Raw genomic sequence first — 15,766 nt, forward strand, 5'->3', positions numbered from 1 at the left:
GGTACAACTTCACTAGCAGATGTAAATTTTTAAGTACAACTGAATTTACCTAACAAAGCCTGTCCGTAGGCATAGCACCTCTTTGAGGTTCCTGACAGGCTGTTGTTGCAGGATTTGCTTGTTTGTGCTCTAGATCAATACCTTCACTAGAGTTGCTTGTCTTTTGTTGCCGTGCATCTCAAAACCACTACATCTCAAAACCAGTGCACGGTGAAACTAGAAGTATGTGCTTTCGGTCACAGTTCGCCCTCAGATTTCTGCGCCAGCATCGCCTCAGCCAGTGTCTTGAGAAACATGAACAAATTCATCTTCATCGTTCTGGAGCTCCTACCAAACCTGCCCACAACAATCACAGTTTTCTCAGTCGTTGAGATCTCTTCCTTTACTCATGGCATGATCGGAGGTGAACTGCTTCATAAACTCAGGAACCACACAGATGTAGAAGCACCTTCTTTCGTTATACTCTAGGTTTTATTTACTCAGGCATCTCCTTTATTTTAGCAGGTACCCATACCTTCGGATGGTATGGACATACTCAATATGAATCATTAACCTGGAAAATACTCTGTTTGGTTGTAAACAATTAGCAGTGAATTGACCTTGACAGTAGCTTTGATGGTTATAATACTTACAGAGAGTAAGCTGGCTGAAGTGTCAAGATGGCTTGCACACAACAAACTGAAGTTAATCAGAAAAGAATTGCTTGCATTGTGTGTGTGTGCGTGTGTGTGTGTCTCGAAGCACTCCCTGCTGGGCTGGTACAGCATGGTGATCATACAGAATGATAAACTCTCAAGCTTGGCATTAGCATCATGATTTAATGGTTCCAAGTTTGAGTACACTGAAGTATAATGTTGAAGCCTGAACATTTTCCGTGAAAAGCAATGCAGTCAGATTCCTCTCTTTGGCTTGCCACAGTTTCTCTTTGCTCCATGTACTAGTGTTTAGAACAAAAAGCCCCAGAGCAGCTTCTCCAATCGTTAACGAGAGAAGAAACATACTCACATGGAGAGAGAGCAGAAATTCTTCTTTGTCAAGGAAAACTTTGCCCTTATGTGTACTGAGCCAAGCTGGATAAGGTGCCTATGTTTATTACTTGTGTTTATCAGTTAGCCTGACTGTTTGCAGCTGGCTACTGGCCTTGTGCAGAGGACACTGACACAGTTCTATGTTCCTGCCAGATTATTACCTAAAGTTCATCTAAGTATTTATTGACTTTGTTGAAGCTGAAAAAAAATGATCTGGTGAAATATTATATAATAAACGTTTTCTTTGAGTAACTGTATTGATTTTCTCATCCACACCCCCAAATAAGCACTCATACCAGTACCCTGGTCTCGGCTGATAGTCTGAAACTAAGTAGATTTTTAGATCTACTATTTTTAGATCTTTCTGTTTTGGACTTCCTATCATGAGAGGTTAAAGAAGAAGAATCAAACATCTGTCTGGGGGGAAAAAAACTTTTTCCTGCCTGAATGGAGTGTAATCTTATTGACTAATTGGAGTCTCTGAACCCAGTACATAGCTGACTAAAGACACTAAATCTATCAGTGTATGCACCTCTTACAACGTATACTGATTTGAATCATTTTTTGGGTGGTTAAATAAGAAAATTTACAAGGTAAATGTTAAACCCAAACGTAATGATGCGGTATAATTTTAATTACTTACAGAGTGAATCAACAAAGCGTCATGAATGAAGCAGCATGAATTTTTCATTCCAGTGTGGTTAAAATGAGCCTTTCAGAAACAGCCTTGATTGTAAATCATACACCATACCTATTAATTGGTCTCTAACTAGCTTGTTATAAAATGTAAAAAGGTCCATCTCACTCTAGGCATGGCATTGATGATTTGAAATTGTATTCAAGTTCAAATCCCCCAAATCTTTTTTGGAATTGCAACTATTCCGAATGCTCATTAATACATATTTATCAGACACATGTGAGGAAGGAGCCCAGATACAGATGGCCAACATAGATAGCCCAGCCTACATAGGTGTGCTAGTGACCTAGAGCAATATCAGATGGAGTGAAATGGCAGAAAGTAATTTAACCGGCAGGATTATCCCCCCATTCGTCAGTTTAGATGATGTTTGCAAAGAGTCCCCCCCCCCCCCCCACTTTATGACTGCCGATGCCAAGATAAAGGACAAAACAAGAGTAATTTGTAGACGGTGCATTCTTTCAGCTGCTAGCATAGCTAGTAACCTGACGGGACAAGTGGCTGCAGCTCTCTGATGTGAGTATGACAGGTTTAGGAGGGTCTCTGACTGGTGTATTTCTGATCAATTTGCCCAGATGTCACTGAGGTGCTGACATCTCTTTATGGCCCATTGGAAAGCTGTTAGTTTTGACAGTGTGTTATCCACTTATCTCAGAAATTATTTTAATTAAATGCCCCATAGATACATTCTGTCAGCTCTGTCCAACAAAAGTGTTTATCCCGATACCTGTTTGGAAGGCGTTTTGCTGTAGGCCTCTTCGGGAATGATAAAGTATTTATGTGCGGCTTGCGTAAAGGAATTATGTGTATGTTATGACAAGCTGTGGCATGAACCTTATAGTCAGGAGGGTGTCACTGACGTGGATGTGTTTACTTGACTAGCTTATGCCTTCAAGTTGTCCTGGTAGTGAGAGTAATTAGTGAAGACAACATGTCACTTTACGAGGCGGTGTAAACATTTACGTGAATGGAATTGACCAAATGTGCACAATACAGCACAAGTTAAAGTTTTCGTCTTTTTTTTCCCCCACCTCAATGATCTCTGTTAATGCAAGTTAGGGTTAAGAACACCTACAGCAGTGGCCAATCAGGTTTAATGAGAGTCACTTGTTTCTTGTAAATGGACGCACATACAGTCTTCGGAGATTTGGAGATCCATTTTCGATCCATGCTTGGTAATTCAAACAAAAAGCATCAAAACTGTTGTCTCGTGTTGTGTGTTCTGCACATTTTTCTTTTATTGGTTTTACAGGCATTAAATACGCAACACTTTATCCATGTTTAGACTGTTTCTGAGACATTCTACGAAATGCTCTTGTGCTTTTTAGTGGAGATTTCCTTTTGTTGTTGTTGTTGTTGTTGTTGTTGTTGTTGTTTTAGTTTTCCCTCAAAGAAATATCTGAAGTCTTCCTCGCTAAATGGTTTTAGTCATCTGCCTCATGCCCTCTTTAACTGCGTTTCATAATGTGACACTGAGTAACTGGAGCTGTGGCTGACAGCTAAAAAGTCGTCCAAAGAATCCGTCAGATAATCTTCTCCTCGTTTAGGCACTGGATTTTGTTTTTAATCCGGAAAAGCCTCCCTTGTGTTATGACAGGTGTCTTTTTAGAAGTCTCACACACATGGTTATATCCCTCTCTTCCTTTTACACCTTTTCAAAGAACAGTGATACTATCTAATACCTGATTTACACTCTGACTCAGATGCTAGATGTCAGACTGAAATGTAAAAAGAAGGACAGTATTTGAGGCTCAAGTCAAAATGGCAGGAGTGAGACTGAGGACATGGGATTGGGTTTTTAACAGTTAGTGTTGGGCAGGGGCAATGGAACTGCCTCCACCTCACCTTCTAATGCCTTCATAGCACAGTAAACTTGCATACCATTTTACAATATCAAAAATGATTTACATAGTTTTTAATCTCTTTTTAGGGCAGCAATTCACAAGCTTTTAAGTCATAATAAATGGTTGACTACAGTTGAACGTTGACACTAACAGATGAAAAAAATAAATAAATAAAATGTTTTCTAAGCTGACTGTAGTTTTGAATGGGAAAATATAACCTTACCTTCTACCAGTATGTGTTTTGTAATGCATCGTACTGTTTTGTCACAGAGAGTAATACTAGCTATTATTATAAAGATATGCATGCAGTCAGTGTAAAACGTTCTTATTTACATGGTATAAACAAGACTAAAAATATAGGTTTCCCTCTGAGAATGGATATTGTTGTGACCTGTTCACTTTTTAAAGCAGAACTGCTGTTGATCCTATGTTTTTACCTTGCCAGACCACAAGAGGGCACAAGTGTCTCAAAGTTGGGAGCTGTTTGGAATTTGAAGGACTCTCGGAACACTATACCTCTTTTTCTACAACAAAAAGAAAAAAAAAGAGAGCGAAAAAGCATTTCAGAGATTTTGATAGATTGCGTACTTGATGTAGAAACTAATGCCAAATGAAAATTGTATTCATTGACATTGGGCTGATAAGCGAACATCTTTCCTCTTCTTTTTCTTTTTTTTTTCTTTCTTTCTTCTCTTTTCTTTCTTTTCTTTTTTTTTTTTTTTGTTTTGAACCTGTTTTGAGGAAGCTAAAAAGCCTTTGTAAATAAAAAGGTAGATCTAATGCTTGCTCTTTGGCCTAGTCCATCGGGTTTTCTCTTAATACATAACATCTGTCTTGTACAAAATGTTTTCATGTTCATTACTATTTATAAACACACACAAGGTGGTCATACTCTTTCTTATTTTGCAGGAATTCATTTTCTTTAAAAAGAAGTTGACCTTTTTTCCACTTTATTTTTTTGTGTATAAGTTTGTCTCAGCAGTAGGCCTAATTTATACTTTTTTAGCAACACTATTTTTGTATAAGGCTGGGGATCAGAGCTCATGTAGGTGTGGACTGACACGGGCTCAGAGTACGGTACAAAGTTCTGGAAAACTATTTACTCACTGTAGAATGTGCTGTGTGAATAAAACCCGCTACATCTGAAAACTTGCCCCCTTGTCGTATGTCTTACTGAACGCTTGCATTCTGTCCTGAGTATTAGGAAAGACACTAGATATAGCTGTGGGTTGTTATGAAAAATTACTTTGAGGATTATAAACTTTTTGTTTCACATATCCACTTCTGTGTGTGTGTGTGTGTGTCCAAGAGAATATTTTTTAAAGCTTTTCACTGTTGCCATTCTCTGTGTTTCCACAGCACGTCGCAGTAGCTTTGCTCATCCTGGGATTAAATCAGATTAAAGTGAAAAAGAAAAAAAAAAAAAAAAAACGACACTGGAATCATGGCATAGCTAAAGCACGGAGACATTTACAGCTTTTGTAATGTCAAGTTGTTATGATTACTGTGAATATTTCCCCTGTCTCTCAGGCAGCCCCGAACACAAACCGTTAACGATCACTCGACTGAATGAAGGATGAAGAAAACCTGCAAAAGAGGAGGAGAAAGAGAGAGACAGAGAGTGGAGGTGCGTGCAACTATTCCCAGGAGGCCAGTAGAGGTCTAACGGAGCTCAGCCCCATGTCTTTCTCGGTCTTTCTCTCTCTCTTCTTGCCCTCTCATCCTCTTTTTATCTTTTTCCTCCAGCCTCCTGTGACAGAGCCCCCGAGGCACTCCAGGATGCAGCCATGCATTACAAACAAAAAAAAAAAAAAGAAAGAAAGGGAAAAAAAAGAAAAGAAAATGAGTTTTCTGAGGTTACGTCATATGTACCAGATACAGAGCTGGAAGTTTGCTTTCAGACACAGCATAAACGAGTGTTTTTAGTGTATGTGTGCTTGCTGTTGTATACTTTTCACGGTCCACGTTTAGAAAAATGTAATGCACATTAAGGGGGTCTCACTGTCTGTCACTGCGTAACTGAATTGGACGTGCGTATTGGTTCTAACTTTAGTCTATGAAAGTGTCTGCCATTCACCCAGCTTATTTTCTTTCAGGAGCATGGGGTTATAGATTGTGCCAAACAAATATTTGTTGTTTTCCTACTTGTACTGGGGTACCACTGAAACTATAAGACTTTTTGCAATTTTTTAATGATTAAGGAAAAAAAGTAAAAAAAAAAAAAAACATTACAAATCTGCCACATACACAATAAATTTGCCAAAGACTGCTCCCTAATGACTACATGCTTGATTTGTATTGTGCCCCTCTTGGAAGTCTCCTTGGATTGACATGTCTGCTAAATGAATAAATGTAAATGACTGAAAGGAAAAAATGAAGTGGGAATGAAGAAAATTCCTAATCTTCCACATACACAACAACTAATCAGTCTACCCAGTACTCCATGAAAAGTTAAGTTTAGGTCATTTTTGACTTAGCATCATGACTGTCATAAGACTGGTTGGTTGGTTGGTTGGTTGGTTAACTGACTAATGGCTCACACAAATAAAATTAACATGCACATCCTATTTAGGAGTGACTGGGATCCCACAGTAAACACAAGTGGTTATGATCGGTGTTAACAGAACGTTTATAGTAAAAACCTGGTTTGAGTTTGTGCTCAGACATTGTGTTAGCGTACGTTTAAGGGCATTCCACAGGCGAAACCCATCTGTTCCAGCTAAGCATGCTAACCTTAGCATGCTACAATGCCAACGTCACAGCCGGTGGGCAAGTGCCAGTCTCCGCATCCATAGAACTTATTTCCAGTGAGCCCATAATGAGATATGTCACAACAGTTCATCTTGTGCCAGCTTGTGTGAGAAGTCAGTACAGTACACAGACAGTACATGAGCCGAACATACTGTGAGTTAGATTCAGTCACGGTTAAGTCACAATATAGTAGAGAACCCCCAGCAGCTTGTGTGAGGCTGCAGGTGTAAGAAAACCGCACCAGGTTCTCACCGACCACAACGACAAAGCCACTCTAGATGGTGTATTTCTCTTTGTTGATCTGTGAATGGAAAGCAAGATGTGTTTTCAGTCTCTCCTTCCCTTTCTCCCAGACTTCCGAACCCTATATAGTAGAGCTTGAAGTAGAAATAACGTCAGAGTAGTCAAAGATTGCAAAACCATGGCCAAAATCACTAAACATGAAGCCACTTCGTTCCTCCCACCGCAGGATTCTCCCGCTTGTTTCCGTCCAGCAGTGTGTTTCTCAAACATTAATCATGCCGTAAGCTTTGGTATACATTCAGACAAGCTGGTAACAGAATACTTTTTTTTTTTTTTTTTTTTTTTTTGAGGGAGGTAGCAAACTGAAGCCCATACAATCGGTGCATTGATTTTTTTCTTTTTTTTTCTCACTCTTTCAGCCAGCATCTGCCAGGTGCGTCTGATTGATCAGCCTGTCAGTTTTTACTGGGACGTTGATGGAAAACCCCAAGAGTTCTTTTACTTTTTTTTTTTTTTGGACACGTTCATTTCTAACAGCTGCTATGTTGGAGTATTCAATACTTTGCAAGCTGAGGCGGATGCCAGGGTCTGCAATGTCTGATGGTTGGCAGGCCGTATGAAGCCGTCTCATCCTGACAGCGGAGTTAGTTAGCGGCAAACAGGACGGGATTCATGCCAGACTGATGTGTCGATGCAGACCCTGAAATGTCAGATGTTGGCCTCACCAACATGGAGCTTTACTTCTGATTTTGCTCTCTTCAGGAGTTAAAATGAACGCTTATTTTTGAGTGGCAAGTGCCTCCGACCTTATGTGGGTGACAACTCCCGTTTGTAAGGAAGAAACGTGTAGTTATACCCATCAAATTCATTTCATTCTTTATTGTAATGCATGGTCTCAGATGTTTGGTTTACAGCTTAATTGCTTTGCTTTTAGCTACAAACCTGTCTTTTATACACACCCTGATTAATCTGTTAATTTATCAGTAAATTGATAAATTAAACACCAAATTTGGTCAAGCTGCAATTTTTCTTTCTTTTTTTTCTTGCAATGAATGTTTCTATATGGACGTGTCACCATAAACTAAAAATTGTACTAAAAGTGAATGAATAGCTGTAGTTTAAGTCTACTTTTGGGTTTCTATATCAAGCCATGTAGTTGCTAGTGTAAAATTTAGATGCAGAAGTGAGGTGGAGATGCTTGTTCTTTTGCTTCAGGGAGCCCAGCTGATGTAATAATTGTAATTAACAAATAAAGTATTTTCATGTAGATGGATCATCTCTGGGCATAAGGCAGCTCTTTTGGGATTTTAAGTCATTTAAATTATGAAAGTTGTATTCATAGTGAATTGTAATGAAAATGCTGTTTCTAAAGTTTCCATTACATTCATTTTTGATTTTTCTCAATGATGTAAATAAACAGGGAAACCTAAAAAAAATACAGAACAAAACACACACACAAACAGTATGGAAAAAAAGCTATAATAGACATCATACAGGCATACATACATTTTAAAAAATTATAGCAGTCATCATTAGCTTTTCTCCCAATCAATGAAACAACCACAAAAGCCCTAACACAGCATTACACTGTTTGAGTTCATGTTTTCACCTTAACCGACTGAACTAAACAAATCATCAGATTTAAAACCACTCAGATAAAACATTCTTTTTCACCACTGCAATGGAAGTCTTTGTCATCTTTCTGATTTTTTTTTTTCCACGCAAAATTTTGCAAGTAAAAGTTTGTTAGCCAGATGACAGTAGATCTTTGGAATTTGCTCAGTGAAGGTTGCGTTACTTGGTCATGTCACGAGAGAAACGTGATAAGGAATAATAAATAACTTGCAAAAAAGTTGAGCATTTTCAACAAAAGGGAAAACTCCCCCTCTGAAATGACGTCATACATGAGAAGCTGAGATGATTCACATTAGAGGTTAACAGAAGGTTGAGTTTAGGTACCCTGTGATGCACTAGTGGGTCTTGCCTATATTTAAACTCGGTTTCACTTTCCAAACAAGCTCTCCTGGCAAACTATACTGAGCAGGAAATGCAATGCATGATGGATATGCAAATACGACCTGTACTAAGACAAAAGTGAACCATCATTACACCAGAGACTAAAAAGGATAGATATATTGCTTACAAGTATGACCTCTATAGCTGTTTTGGTCTCTAATCCAATTCATACTGTGATAGAAGAGTGAGAGTTTGGCTGAAAATTCCTTACATTTTGGCTGAAATTTTATGGAAATGTTTTTCTACGTGCATATGTTAAAGATAGAATTCACTATGAAATGGTTCAATGGCCACATGTAATATACCACTGTGTCTATGAACATAATTTATTTAATTTGTCTTCTCCATTTTGAGCATGGTGAATTAGACAAATATGAATTGAAAAATATATATCAAAGTAATCACCTCAGTCAGAAAACCGTCATGAAACCACATTATTTCAGCTCTATTCACCAAAGCTCCACTAGACACTGAACATGGTGGACATATAAGAAGGAAAAAAAAAACCATTCATTCAGAGGAGAAAATATGACAAGTCTACATTTGTACAATCAATAAACATCTCAGTCTGACTGCTACCTGCAAGTTTTCCAGAATTTGGTCATGATATGAGTATGTCACTCACATACTTCACATATGTCTGTAGGCACAGGGCAGTGAAACCAAAGTCGCATGTTATATAACCGTACCGAAAACCACACAGATGAACTAGTGACACACACAAAGACACACACACGCACACACACAAAATCTGCAGTTTGACTTAGAAAAAAGCATGCGGAGGAGACTTGTGTTTTTAAGATGTCTTTTTTTATTGTTGTTTGTTTGTTTGTTTTGCCTAGGTGGAATGAGCTTTTGCTGAACAAGTCATCCAGTAAAAAGGAGGCAGCAAAGAAAGAAAGTGTCCAAATGGCTGTTTAAGGTCCTGAAGACACCTAATGAAGACGTCAAAATATGTCCCAGCTGATCATCAGACCACACAAAAAACAGTCCTGTTTGTTTTTTTTGTTTTTTGTTTTTTTTTTTTTAAAAAGCTAGAGGCCTCATCCATCTCTGTTTAAAAGTGCCAGGCAATGAAATGACAGTGAAAACAGAGAGAGTTGATTCCAAATTCATGTTTTGCCTCTCCCTTTCCCTTTCATGACTAATGTATGTTTCAGAAGGGAGCTGGTTATCAATGAATGCCTGTATTGTTACATTGACAAACAGGCAGGGAAATGATAGTGGAAATCACAAGATGATTCCAAGCCCCTCTCCCCACCCCCCTCTAACCACTGTCTGTTTCAGAGCAGAGCTGTTCGTGTATGAATGGTTTTACTGTAGTTTAAAACAAGCTTGAGTCTGGTACAGGTCCAGCTGATGTTACCTTCAAGGCAAGACAATAGGATATGTACAGATTTGGCACCAAATGTTTTTTTTTTTTTGTTCCAAACCCCGGTGTGTTTGTATTGTACTTTATAGCTTGTACATTTTTGTGCTCTAAAAGTAAAACATAAAGACAAATGGCACCTTCTAAATACTTACAGCTCTTGTTATGCTTTAGTCCTGTTGCTTTATTAATTTAATTTAGGTTACTGTACAGTTTCTCTCTCTGCCCAGTACAGAACTGCCCAGTGATGGGAATTCAGAGTTGTCCCATCCTGCTGATTAATTTTCTTAGAGGGCAAAGTAGATGCTGTTGCTACCAAAAAGAAAAAAAAAACTGAAGATTGGTCTTCAGAGGACACACATGCATGTATATTGAGCTAAATTTTACCATGAAAAGGTATTCCAGTAAAATTGGAAAAGTTGTGGACAGTTGTTTCGAGATCATCTGACACACAGAGCTGTGGCAAGTCATTTATTTATTTATTTGTTTGTTTTCAGCCTTTTTTCAGTTAACTTGCATATTAGCTACCTAATCAAAATGATGGATGCAGTCAAGTCACTTTGCAGCTTAATTTAATCATTGGCAGGTGTCAGTAACCTGATGCCAGATCCAAATTTCGTGAGATTCTTGGAATTTCCTGGATGGGAGAGACGTCTGCCTTAATCACACATTCGATGAGGTTGGCCACTGGATTCCGTGCTACTTGACGAGCGACGTTATAATACATGAATTCATTCTGGACCATTTTGGTACGGAACTTACAAACAATTTTTACACTGGTCAAGTAAGATGGTTTATAAAGCAGCTTGTGACATTATTTCAGAGCTGTGTACAGTGAAATCCAGATGTTTGTCAGGGCAATGAAAACGGGAACATATTCTTGCTCATTTAACCAACAAGAGCAGAAGGCACAAGATGTCTGTTAATTCAAAGCTCTTACTCTAACAGATAATTTCGCAAATTTACATTAGCCATTTTCTGCTGCTTTGTGAAAAACACAGAACCAACCTTGATATAGAATAAACATGAACTTAAGCAGTTCGCTGACTTGAATATACGAGAAGAGTTTGAATGATGGTATGGACCTGGCGTTTTCAGTCTCTCAATAATGTCAAATGTTTGTAATCTCAGCAAGAGTCTGCTGGTTTACACCCCCACCCCCAGGTAGTAAAGGCCAGAAGGACGAGACAGATGAAAAGAGAAGCATATTGATCCATTTGACAGATAATTATTTAGCAACCTTTGCTCCGGAAGTCCCATGCCAGCCAAAACCAAAGACATTCCTGGCTCTCTGGAGAGGGCTTGGCTACAGCCTCTCTGGGAATGGATTTGTGTGTGTGTGCATGGAGGGGATTGAAACTAGATCCTAAATATGATCAGGGTTTTGGGTACATGGAAAGTAAATAATGATCTTTTTAGTTATGTATTCAAGATGAACATACGAATGCCCATTGCTTTTAAAAGTACAGTACCCACCACTCCAGTACCTTGCACTCTCCCTGTTGTTATTCCACAATAGGAAATTCACCTGCTAACGTCATAGCCACATTCCTTATGTGACTTGTTTAAAAAAAAAAAAACAGCACACACACACACACACACACACACACACACACACACCTCATACCTGCGACTGGATTGAATCACCTTTTAAATACAATTCTGTATTGACTGTTTGCGCTTGATTTGTCATGTTTTGATGAAATGACTGTAGATATGTACCCTGAGCTAAAATAAACTGATCTACACTTGCGCAATGGGCTTTTGAGAGTGCACATGCTTTGCTTTGATCTTTGTTGGTCTTTGATTGCTGCTAGGACAATGAATTCTTTTAGTGCTGGGTACCAACTGTTTGACAAATGCCTGCAAGGAGGAATTCTTAAGTTCCTCTTTTTGCCCAAGCATCTGTGCTGTTCCAAAAAGCTCTGCACCTGCTTATTGTTGGCGAACACATACTCGCATGAAAAGTCAGACACCAGTGTTCCCTGCCTGCTGAATGTGTGTTTGTGTGTGTTCAAGCATATGTTTATATTCGCTCCTAGGACCTGAAGTTGCCTGCGATCACTTTCTGTTTGAGTTACCATTATATGACTTAGGCTCTGACACCTTAACATTCAGTCTAACTGTCTACACTCATTTAATCTCTTATATAAGATTTACTGACCAAATGACTTCAACTGCCTCTGTCCTCCAACACTTCCAGAATCATTCAAATCTCCAAACAAATTCTTCTTGTTTCTTATTTTAGTCTTTATTCTTTTATGCTTTATACTTTTTATGTGTGGCCCTTGAGAGAGCCCAAAAACCAAACATTCGTGTCCTCAGAGAGAAGGAAAAGACAGACAGTAACATAGATATCATTTTGACACTCTAAGCCTTTCCTGTTCCTTAAAATTTGATTAATACCTTATGATGTCATTTCCTAAAACAAACTTCTTTTCCTGTGTAAAAAGGGAATGGTATATTTCAGAGAATTAGTGTCATTACCACACTCACACACACCCTTATGTAAGAAAGCCAACCATGCCAATATAACAAATATTCCACACCCTAACCTAAAAAAAAAGACAAACAAACAACAACAAAAAAACATTAGGTCCGTAAAGCTCTAATGTTAAATATTTCATGGGGCATGTTATCCTACTCAGGGTTATAAGCTGACTGACTGTCAGTGGCCAAACATTCTTAGGCATTCTCAGGTATATCAGCATATTTTTCTGGAACATGTTCAACTGCAGGTATTTCAGCATGTTCTTTTGAAAAAAGGGACAGTTCTAGAATGCGCTGCTAAAACGTGCTGAAAAGGTGCACCGTTTGAAATGTCATCTGGGCTCAGGATTCAATTAATACGGGATTTATACTACATAATCCACCACACTAGATAGTGAACAAGTCTCTAAAAACGTGCCGTTAAATACACACAAGCACACTTCAAACATCTGACAGCCCATTCCAGCTGAACAGAATATAATACGGCCGTGCAGTCAAACACAATATCGAGGCGGTTCTGTGAAAAACTGTGGTCATATCGTTATTGTGCTAAACCAGCACTCAAATGAGAATGCTTTTCCAAAGCCAATATTTACTTGACTCAGTAAAGCCCATTGAATTGAATGATTACTCTAAGCACGACAACAATGCGTGCCAGAGCAACTCTACATCCTAAGAAGAACTGCGTTTTGATACAATGGTATGAATGGTATTACTCCAAAACCTCCTCCTTGATTTCAGGCAATAGCTCTGAGATGTTTTATGAACACTGGCCCAGAATGTAACCAGAGAGTGCTGTTTTTAGGAACGTAAGAAATAATTGCTCCTAGGCTACGTTACCCCTATGAGGCTTTCTTTCTCTCTCTCTTTCTTTCTTTTTTTTTTTTAACTGAAGTACATTACTAGCATGTCCATGGACTACTCTGGGACTTTGTGTCCTGCAGGGTGGGGAGGGGGGCTAGGTATGTAAACCTAACACTGTCTGAATGTCTCTTTGAGTGTCTGACTGCTGGAGAAGTGACTCAGAGAAGACAAAACACATTCATTTTCAGTCAGAGAACAGTCGCTAGTGAGAGATAATAGTCTAGATTGGAAAGACCTCTCCTAGTGTCCACACTCAGCGTACAGAAAGAGGACCAACTAAAAATAAAATGGCTGGTAGGGGACCAGGTTGAAGAAAATGAGACTTTATTAAAGATGTAATGATAATTGGTTATTTGTTATGTTAATACAACAATATCAGTAAGCTAACAGAAAGCTTGAGTTATATCCATGAATAATGATGGTTAATGTCACTGAAAGACACTGGGATTCATGTGAAAGGACACACTCTCTAAAGTGAGGAATTCTGTTCTCTTTCCAATGCTGTGTTGTGTGATGTACCCAGAGCAAACTCAGAACAGTAGAGAGTTCATAAAGGATAGAAGGCCATTAAAACTGAAAACCACATGTGAGTTTTGAATTTTGAGTAGAAAGCTAAGTTAGATAGCAAACTAGTACTGTATATACCCAGGCAAAGTGTGGTAACCCACATTAACATCTAAGTTGTCTACAGCGGCAAAGCTAAACTACAATATGGGCTAAAGTTAACTGCCATGTAATGGTTACTTAGCAGGGAATGTGCTTACTTTTGCATAGTCCCATTCTTCTTGGAGAAACTGCCTGACACCAAGCTCCCACATTTTCTGCTCACTGGTCCCCTCTGTTATACACTACTATACACTTATATAATGTGTAAGCTCAGCGTTTGTTTCAGATTATGTCAGTTTCATGTTTTTTCTTCACAAATTTGAACTGCAGTCCACCACACAACTCTATTTTCTTTTGAAGAGTTCAATCTGCAATTTAATAACAAAAGGTCAGCTTAGGTTTGGGTTGGTTTCCTCCACAAAGGAGAAAGGCATATGAGAAGAGTTAATGTTAGGTAGTACTACACACAACACAATCTAGAGGAGCAAACAAAGACGGAACATCAGAACTTTATATTTCATTCAACCATCAATCATAGTTTGAACCACTGGTTGAAAGTTGGTGAGTAGTGTCCCACATTCATGATATTTCTTATATTTTGTCAACTGTTGTTCATCTCTTTCTTTTTTTCTTTTTTTTTCCTTTTTCTTTTTTTATTTTTAAACAACGAAACTTAGTTTTGATTCCTGCAGACCTGATTGTCAGGCTGTTACCACTCCAGCACAGAAACCCATCCCCGTCTTCAACTGGATGGAATTCCTGAACTGGTGTTCACACCAGATTACCACAAACCAGTGAGTGAATATGCTCTCCAGGGCTGTTGCAGTGGTGAGAATGAGTATAGATGAAGAAGAGAAAAAGGTCAGCATCCTTAATGGCCCATTGGTTTCTACAGTCATACAGAAGAAGCTACAACAAGCTTCACGGGATGACAAGTTGCACAAACAGCCTCGAACAGACTTCCAAAGAGCACCACCTCTTGTGGTGAATACATACCTACCCCCATTCATCAAATTGAGAAATAAACTTTCATATGGGACTAGATATATGTGTCACCAAAAGTCACGGGGTGTTGGTACTGGATGCTCTAAGAGGGAGGATTCTCATGGCACAAGGCACCTTCCTTGGGACGGGGAGGCCAGTCCCACCGACCACAGCACATCCCGATACCAGTGGCATCGCTGACAGCTCTCTGTGAGCAGTTTTAAGCAGATGGCTCAAGGAAGGTGCATAGTTCAACAACATGCACCCAAAACAAAAAAAGATCTATTGATTGTTCTTGTACTTCGATAAAAAGGGGCCAGAAGAGCCATTTCACAGTGTCCACTGTATCCCATATGGTGAATTCACTGGTCAAAAAGTTCTGCCACAGGATGCTCAGCACTTTCGTGGGGTTTGGGGGGGGGGGGGGGGCGTGCCTAGTTTGGTTATCAAGAGTCTGGGAGTTGGCAGAAACTGACAATTTATGAAATTGTGACCTTATCATACTTGAATGGTTGTGATTGTTTACAAAACAGAGATGACATTAACATTAATCATTAAAATCACAAATCATAAGAATCATAAATCATAATTATTAGAGTGATGTGGAATCAAAATGACTGTCTGCTGTTAGTCCTCAGATGTCTGATCCGTAAATATATCCACAGAGGATCCTGGCATGGTGTAATAACATGTTATACAATGCACTTGTATGGTCATTTGTGTGATATATATGAAAAGACTAAGTGTTGTAAAGTGCCCTTGGTATAAGGATGCTTGTACGCAGGTCTCCAGTTTTCATAAAGTCATGAGCGTGATTTCTTTACCGGTTCTTGTACTCTGTGGAAATCTTTCCCTGTCTCCTTTAGAGGCCTCA

This window comes from Chanos chanos, chromosome 9, assembly GCF_902362185.1.
Source record: "Chanos chanos chromosome 9, fChaCha1.1, whole genome shotgun sequence".
Classification (NCBI taxonomy): Eukaryota; Metazoa; Chordata; class Actinopteri; order Gonorynchiformes; family Chanidae; genus Chanos; species Chanos chanos.